At 47.0% G+C, this 8,429-nt stretch overlaps 1 non-coding gene across 1 annotated transcript; it reads left to right on the top strand.

Moving 5' to 3' along the window:
* The first annotated feature begins 670 nt into the window (after positions 1-670).
* Positions 671-800, top strand: LOC115032689. Its single transcript, XR_003838318.1, has one exon. It is a non-coding gene; the product is annotated as a small nucleolar RNA SNORA17 (small nucleolar RNA).
* Positions 801-8,429: the final 7,629 nt, after the last annotated feature.

Here is an 8,429-nt window from a genome sequence, read left to right as displayed (position 1 = left end):
TCAGCCTGCTCTCTTATAGAACCCAAGACTACCAGCCCAGAGATGGCACCACCCACAAGGGGCCTTTCCCCCTTGATCACTAATTGAGAAAATGCCTTATAGCTGGATCTCATGGAGGCATTTCCCCAACTGAAGCTCCTTTCTCTGTGATAGCTCCAGCTGTGTCAAGTTGACACAAAACTAGCCAGTACACCCCATAATATATACATCAAGAGAAATAACACTGCGGGAGTTATTGGCTGGGAGAGCATTGTCCGAAACTCTTTCCATGGATATGAATCTAGAAAGCACACGCTGTACACTTAATTGATGCTTGCTCTTCCTCAGAAAGCTTAATCCAGTAAAGGAGTCTGTCTATCCCTGCTGTCAGACTGCTGCCCGTGGTGCTTCCACTGCACACATCTGCATCCACAGCACAGGGCAGCTCCATTGTTCTGTAGGAGCCCTGGGACAATATTTACCTCAAGCCTTGTCAGTCTCCTAATTGTAAAATCTGTAATCCTGATCATGGTGGTACATGCCTCTAGTCCCAGAACTCAGAAGGCCGAGGGAGGAGGATCTTTGAGTTCAAGGCCGGTCTGGTCTACAGAGTGAGCTCCAGAACAGCCAGGACTATACAGAGAACCCCTGTTTCAAATAAACAAAAATAAATAAATAAAGATGTTTGCTCCCTTCCCCTAGAGGCATTGAAGATGTGGCTGCTGTATCTCGTGTGCCTCAGTAGGTAGCAGAGAGGAAAGAGGCTCTGTTTACACTGTGTTCTGACCTGTGAACATCTGAATGATGAGTAGCCTAACATTCCCTGAAATGGGGCTGGAGAGATGGCTCAGCCATTTAAGAGCACCAACTGCTCTTCCAGAGGTTCTAAGTTCAATTCCCAGAAACCCCAATGGTGGCTCACAGCCATCTGTAATGGGGTCTGATGCCCTCTTCTGGTGTGCCTGAAAAGAGCAATGGTGGTGTACTCATATGTATAAAAAAGTAAATCTTTAAAAGAAATAAAAATCCCTGAAATAAGCAAGCCTGAGACGATCACCACTCCAGTGTCAAGCAGGACTGGACAGACAGGCCCAGGACAGAAAGCAAGCCAGAGACTAGAAGAACCCCACCTGGGACCACAGGCCACAGGCTGGAGTGAGTCCAAGACAGATAGCTGCTGGGAAGGCAGAGAAAACACCCTGGAAGGACCACCAGACTCGGTGCTGTGGGGCACTGACAGGAAGCTAGCCTAAGATGAACAGCAGTCTGGCACCCCCACTCCCATGCTCAAGACGACCCCTGCCTGGTGCCACAGTGCACAAGCACAGCATAGCTCCTGAGACCACTCCTGAAACGACCCCAAAGACCCCAGGGGCCACCAAAAGGAGCAAGGAAGTGGTGGAGAAATGGAAGAGAGAGAAACAGAAGGATAAGGGCACAAGGAAGAGAGGCAGAACTGCAAACTCAGGGGTAGTGTGGGACACCCTGATATAAGGAGCTGGTGATGCCGCCTGGACCATAGTAGGGTCCTGACCTGCTGACACTGAGGGACCACATCTGGATCCTTGGCCCTGCAGTGTTAGGGGTCTGTTACCACTGAAGGCCAGGCAGACGTCCCTGGTCTGGGCTGCCACTGGAGACATGCTTAAAGTCTGAGGGCTGGCAGAACTGGCCCCACCCCTCACCTGGGAATTGTGGGAGAGCTGGCCCTAGAGGCAAGAGAGCAGGAGAGCTGGCCCCACCTATAGCCAGCTAAGTACTCAGGAGAGCAGTCCGCACATTGGGGGAGTTTGCTGGCCCCAAGGATTCAAGCATGGGAGAGCTGGTCCTACCACTCCTCTCCCTGTGGCAACATGGAAAGGGAGAGATGCCTTCCTCCCCACTTACCCCTAATGACCCAAGGCAGGTAGGAAACCTAGCCCTGGGGTTGTGAGATCCAGAGCTGACTCATCTTCACCAGTAGCAGCTTGGAAGAGCAGGTCCTGCACCTCACCCTGGAGCACAATAGAGCTGGCCCTGGATGTGCAGGCTGTGGGTGAGCCGGCCTGAAGACCATGAATGTGGGAGAACCAGCCCGGTGTCTAATCTGTTGTACCTGGTGTTGGCAAGGGAGAGATCCCCTCTCCTTCCTTTTGCCCTCTACACTGGAGATGGGAGAATTGGCCCCTATGAGATCATGAAAGCAGGAGAGCTGTTCTGCCCTAAACCTGCTGCAGCATTCTGGAGAACGGGTCCTGCACCTCACCTGGGCAGCATTATAACTAAGCCTGATGGCAGAGGTGGGGGAGTGGGAAGATGTGCAGGCGAGCCAACTCCCAAGGTGTGAGTGTGGCCTTGCCTCTTGTCTGCCATGTGGTACTGTTCCCCACCGACACCTTTTGGGACCTAGGGCAGGTGGGAGAGCTGGCCCTGAGGTCATGAGTGCAGCAGAGCTAGCCCTGCTGCCTAATTTCTGCAGCTCAGAAGAGCAAGCCCTGAACCTTGCCTGAGCAGCATAGTAGAGCTGGCCCTGGATGCCAGGGTTGCAGGTGAGCCAGCCCCACGAGTGTGAGCACATAAGAGCCAGCTTTGCCTGTTGTCTGCTGGGCAGTGGTGCAAACAAGGGAGAGACACCCTCCTTCCCTCCCTTGTCCCTCAACATCTGTGGCAGATGAGGGAGCTGGCCCCTGGATTATGACAGTGAGAGAACGGGCCATGTCCCTCCCTGGCTGCAGCACTGAGGAGAGCGGGCCCTGCACCTCGCCTGAGTAGCTGGGTAAAGATGGCCCTGGTTGCAGGAATTTCGGATAAGTTGGCCTTATGATTGTGAAGGCCGATGGCTGACCATTTCTGATACCTCTTAGGCCCAGATCCAGGGCCTGCCCCAACATCTACCTCATCGATGACCTGCTGGAGCACATGAAGGTGCTGTTCCTACAGATCCAAAACTACAGGATCTCCATGACACAGGGCCACAACAGGATATCCTAGAGGAGTCTCAGAGAGGTTCCAGCATCAATAGAGTAGCAGAAGCCAGAGGCCTTATACCAGACCAACAGGTCATTGCAATGGACATTTGCAAGCAAAGAAGTATGCACAGAAGGGTATATATACTGTGGGAGACACTATGACATACTACAGCTTCCATGAGATTTTTTTTCTGTTGGGGGGAAGGTTTGCAAAGTTGGAGGGCAGGTACAAGTGGGAAGATGAGTGGGACTGGCATGCATGATGTGAAATTCACAAAGAATCAATAAAATGTTTGGTTTTTCTTTTATTTAATCTTTGAAAAAGAAAAGATTTGTAGCCTAATTCCAGTTTAAAACATACAAATAATGAGAATATAACATACTCATTATTATGCAACTATAATATATTAATATAGTGCATGTATTTTAAGTCATATAACAAAAAGGCATAACATAACAAGATAAAATAGTAATCTAAAATATTTCTTTTCCCATCCTGACGCTACACAGTAGAACACCTCTATTCCCTATCTGTTGCTCTGTAAATGTCTATCACATTTCAAGATGAGTTGATCAAGTGGCATTGTTCTCAGTTCACTGGGACTGGGGCTGGATGAGAAGAGTCCACAGTTGATCCAGGTAAAAACTGGCAGCTAAAGGGGCTGGAGCGATGACAGTGCGGTTAAAGCGTGTACTGTTCTCATGGAGGACCAGAGTTCAGTCCCCATAATTCACACTGGGTAGCTCACAACCACTGAAATTCCAGCTCTCCAGGACAATCTCGTACCTCCTGATTCCACAGGCATCTTCACTCACAAACGGACGTACTCTCACAAACAAACACATAATTAAAAAAAAAAAACTTTTAAAACTGGCAACTAAAATATGTTAGTGTGATGGTTTGTATATTCTTGGACCAGGGAGTGGCACCATCTGGAGATATGGCCTTGTTGGAATAGGTTGTGTCACTGTGGGTGTGGGCTTAAGATCCTCACTCTAGGTGCCTGGAAGTCAGTCTTCCACTAGCAACCTTTGGATGAAGATGTAGAACTCTCAGCTCTGCCTGTGCCATGCCTGCCTGGATACTGCCATGCTCCCACCTTGGTGATAATGGTCTGAACCTCTGAACCTGTAAGCCAGCCCCAATTAAATGTTTTTATAAGACTTGCCTTGGTCATGGTGTCTGTTCACAGCAGTAAAACCCTAACTAAGACAGTTAGTTTTATTATTTCTTTTTAAATTTATCTTAAATCTCAGCATTAAACAGTTGGGAGTTTTTTGAAATACCTACAAATTAAGAAAAGTCATGTGTTTTTATTTAGACTTTTTGTTTTGCAACACTGAGGTCAAACTCATGGTCCTGCACTGCATTTGTCTTACATTAGGAATACTTGGTGATCTTCCCATTCACCTTTGCAGAGATTTAAGAAGATGATGAAGATGATTTAGGTGAGTGCAATGGCATACTTCTTTACCCAGAATACATAGGCAATTGCAGATGGATCTTTGTGAGACTGAGGCCAGCCTGGTCTATATAGTGAGTTCAAGGACAACCATGGCCAGACAGTGGTGGTTCACACCCTTAATCCCAGCACTTGGGAGGCAGAGGCAGGTGGATTTCTGAGTTCGAGGCCAGACTGGTTTACAGAGTGAGTTCCAGGACAGCCAAGACTACACAGAGAAACCCTGTATCCAAAAAACAAAACAAAAAAAAAAAAACAAAAAAAAACAAACAAACAAACAAATAAATAAATTTTAAGAAGGACAACTATGACTATATAGAGAGACCCTGACTTTAAATAGAAAGAGAGAGACAGAGAGACAGAGAGAGAATGAGAAAGGGAGAAAGAATAATAATTGATATTTTAAATGTTATGTCTTGTTATTATTTTGACCCAAAATATCATTTTACACTTATATTTTACCATACTTAGTGCTAAGACATATGACTACTCTGTGGGAGTATGTGACTCATCAGGTGTTGCAGGATATTTGATCACACTGTGAACCCTGAGCTTGTGTTAAGTACTGAAAAACCTGTTTGTAGCTGTGGTGTGGCTCAGCTCCTTAGCTCACACCTTTAATCCTTCTGGCTTGAATGTAGACACGCCCTTAGTACACACCTGTAATCCCAAACAATGAAGGTAAAGTTAGTTTGTAGAAGGAAACACCAATGTTTGAAAGTGTTGTCTAATCAAATGGCAGACAAAGTGACAAATCAGAGAAAGATTTAACAGACTAGGATCTGCCCAACTCTCACAAGAAGAGAGGGGAAAGAGAGGCTTCTTAAGAGAGAGGAGGCAGAGAGAAGGAAGAAGCAGGCAGTTTTACTGGGACAGTTGTACAGAGACAGGTTAAAGAGAATAAAAAAAAAAAGGGGGGGGGGNGGGGAGCCAAAGAATACAGGAGCCAGAAGACCAGAACAGATTGCTAGTGTTAGTCTGAGGTCAAGCAGGACAATTCAGGAGAAACTGAGAGAAGTAATACTGAATCATCAGTCAGCAGGGAGAGGAGTTGGGGCCAGAACAGCTGAGTTACATCAGCCAGCCAGAGCTCAGAACGAACTGGAAAGACTGAGAGAGCTTAGTCAGCAGCAAGTCTCAGAGGCTGACAACATTCTAGGCCTGGATGAGATTGTATGGAGGCCAGAAGCTTCCAGGACTAGGCCTAGGTTTGCAAAGTGAGGCACTAAGACTCAAAAATAACAATTATTCTGAAAGACTCCGTGAGGAGCCCCTCACTCAGGACTCGGGATAATAGCGGACCCCCAAGAACTCATGAGAGACCAAGCTTGATGCAAATCACACGAGGCTTTATTTGGGGAAAGCCAGAGCTCTGGGGACGACTCATATCCCACGCAGGGGTAGAGGAGACGACCTCGAGGGGAAAGGGGTCCCAGTTTTTATAGGCCCTCAGGGAGGAAAGGAGAAGGGGGGAGTAGGGGATTTCCAGATCTAAACAATGTCTATTCTCAAGAAATGGGTATGGGAGGGGTACAAGGAAAGAGTCTGGTGCAGGTGTAGCAACTCCGGATTGGCCCGGCTGTGGTTGCTGGGGAGATTTTCTGACTCTATCCCAGCAACCAATATCACAAACACCTGGCAGTGAGGTGCAGCAGTGGGCACACACTTGGGTTTAAGGAACGGTCAGAACACTGGCAGACACACGGGTTCAAGGAGCGGCCAGAGCATCGTGCACCTCTAATTTTCTAAATCAGTGAAGTTACTTCTACTAACAATGAAATCTATTTTGCCAATTTCAGGGCTTCTGTGACCTTTTACATTCTGTCAGGATCTTTCATTCCCCCACTTCTTCTAGTTACTAGTTCTAATCTTAGAACTCAACTGCAATCTCTTTTTCAAGGTTTTACAGAGACTGGTATTGTTGTCTTAGTACTAACAGCTGGACGACACCAATCTTTTCTCTAATAAAGGTCACCAATCTATTAAGAATTAGAGCGCCAAACGTCAGCAGTAAAAGCAAAATTATTAGAGGGCCCATTAGAGTAGAAATGAGGGTGGTCAACCAAGGGGATTTATTCTTCAGGAGCTTGCTTTATGTGAGAGGCATGAATCTAAGCAGAGATGCCTTCTACTTTGACAGCAGTAGGGGTGGTCAGCAGCACGATGTAAGAGCCTTTTTAACGAGGTTCTAGATTCCCAGCTCTATGTTGTCGGATGAGAACTTCATCTCCCACCTGGAACTGGTGTGGTACCAACAAATCTCCTGGTTGGTTAGGCCTCCTTGAGCTGCTCTCAGGCAGTGTTTCTGACCACTTCTAGGGCTTTTATGTGTGTAAACAATGAAGGACCAGGATTAAATTTTAGAGGATCTAACACTCTCCCCACTTCAGTGAGCGGGGGAGGCCCCACCATACAGGATTTCATATGGAATGAGCTTAAATTTTCCCAATGTGTTCCTGATGCAGAACAAGGCAAAGGGAAGGAGAGCTGTCCAGTCATTTCTGTCAGTCTCTAAGGTCAGTTTAGTCAAGTTCTCTTTTAGAGTTCTATTTATCCTTTCTACATATCTTGAACTCTGGGGTCTATAAACACAATGTAAAATTCAATTAATCCCCAGTTAGATGGCCAGTCTCTGACTTACCTGGGCAACAAAGGTGGGTCCATTGTTAGACTTTATTACCTTAGGTATTCCGAACCGTGGAAATTTTTCTGTTAGGACCTTCTTAACCACAACATTGGCAGTTTCTTTTTTTTTTTCATTGGGTAGGCCTCCAACCATCTTGAAAAACTGCTATCGGTGTAGANGTTGATGGGCCGCCCCTCAGCCATCTGAAGGGCCTTCTACTAGGAAGCTGCTTCTGTGTACCAGTTTGGAACGCCTGGCCACAGCTGGTTGCATAGATCACTATGGATCCCGGTTTCTTCCGCAAGGATGTCCGCACAGCAGTGAACAGGCGAGGAATCGTCCATTTCAAGCAGGAGGGTAGCAGTGTTGAGGATAGCAGGAGGAGCAAACATGACCCATTCAGTCAGCAACAGACTCTGGTAGTGGGTCATTCAGGTGTTTGTCATCCATCGGTCTGGGGGCTGGCGGATAATGCTTTTAAGAGAGTGGGGACAGTTATTTGCTGTCCCAAAGTTAATTTGTTGGCATCCTTAACGAGTAAGGTATTGTAACAATGGCCTTTAAACATGTGGGCTATCTGCTGGCCACTGAGTCCAGCTTCTTAGACAAATATGCCACGGGCCTCTTCCACAGCCCTAGAGCCTGAGTAAGGACTCCTCTGGCCACCCCTGCCCTCTCATCAACATAGAGGATGAAGGGTTTGGTTAGATCTGGCAATGCCAAGGCTGGTGCAGTCAACAGGGCCTCCTTAATATTTTCAAAGGCTCTCTGATGTTCTGATGTCCATCTGAATTCTCCACTTTCCTTGGTCAGGGGGTACAAGGGGGCAGCCAGTGTTGTAAACCCAGGTATACAAAGTCTGCAGAACCCAGCGGTGCCCAAGATTCTCTCACCTGTCTTGGAGTAGCTGGTGCCGGTATTTGAGTCACAGTCCTTTCTCTTTGCAATAGGCACATTGGTTGTTTTCTAAAGTCTTCTGGACGGGTCTTCTTCCTCCAGGTCTAGGTTCCCTGTTGCCCAGGTACCCTGTCTGTCTATTCTCAGGCCTGTTCCTTCTTCACGCTCCCCTACTACTGCAGCCAAAATCCTGCTTACGTTCCTCTCCTGTCTTTTATCTCTTTTATTCTCCCTCTCTTCTTTCTTTTCTTCTGTCTCTCTTTTGTGATACACCTTTTCTGCCTCCCTGACTAAATCTTGTAAAGCCATGGCATGTAATCTTTCTAGTCTCTGTAACTTTCTCTTAATATCTGATGCTGATTGCCCTTTAAAAGCCATAGCAACCGTGGCTTGTTGACCATCAGAGGTCAGGTCAAAAGGAGTCTAGCGTCTATAAGCTTCTATCAATCTTTCTAGAAAAATAGACGGGGCTCTGTAGGGCCTTGCATCACCTCTCTTACCTTAGCCAAATTGGTG

The sequence above is a fragment of the Mus caroli genome, chromosome 11 (assembly GCF_900094665.2).
Source record: "Mus caroli chromosome 11, CAROLI_EIJ_v1.1, whole genome shotgun sequence".
Taxonomy (NCBI): domain Eukaryota; kingdom Metazoa; phylum Chordata; class Mammalia; order Rodentia; family Muridae; genus Mus; species Mus caroli.
The sequence above is the reverse complement of the archived record's forward strand: the minus strand, read 5'-3'. Positions and strand labels throughout refer to the sequence as shown.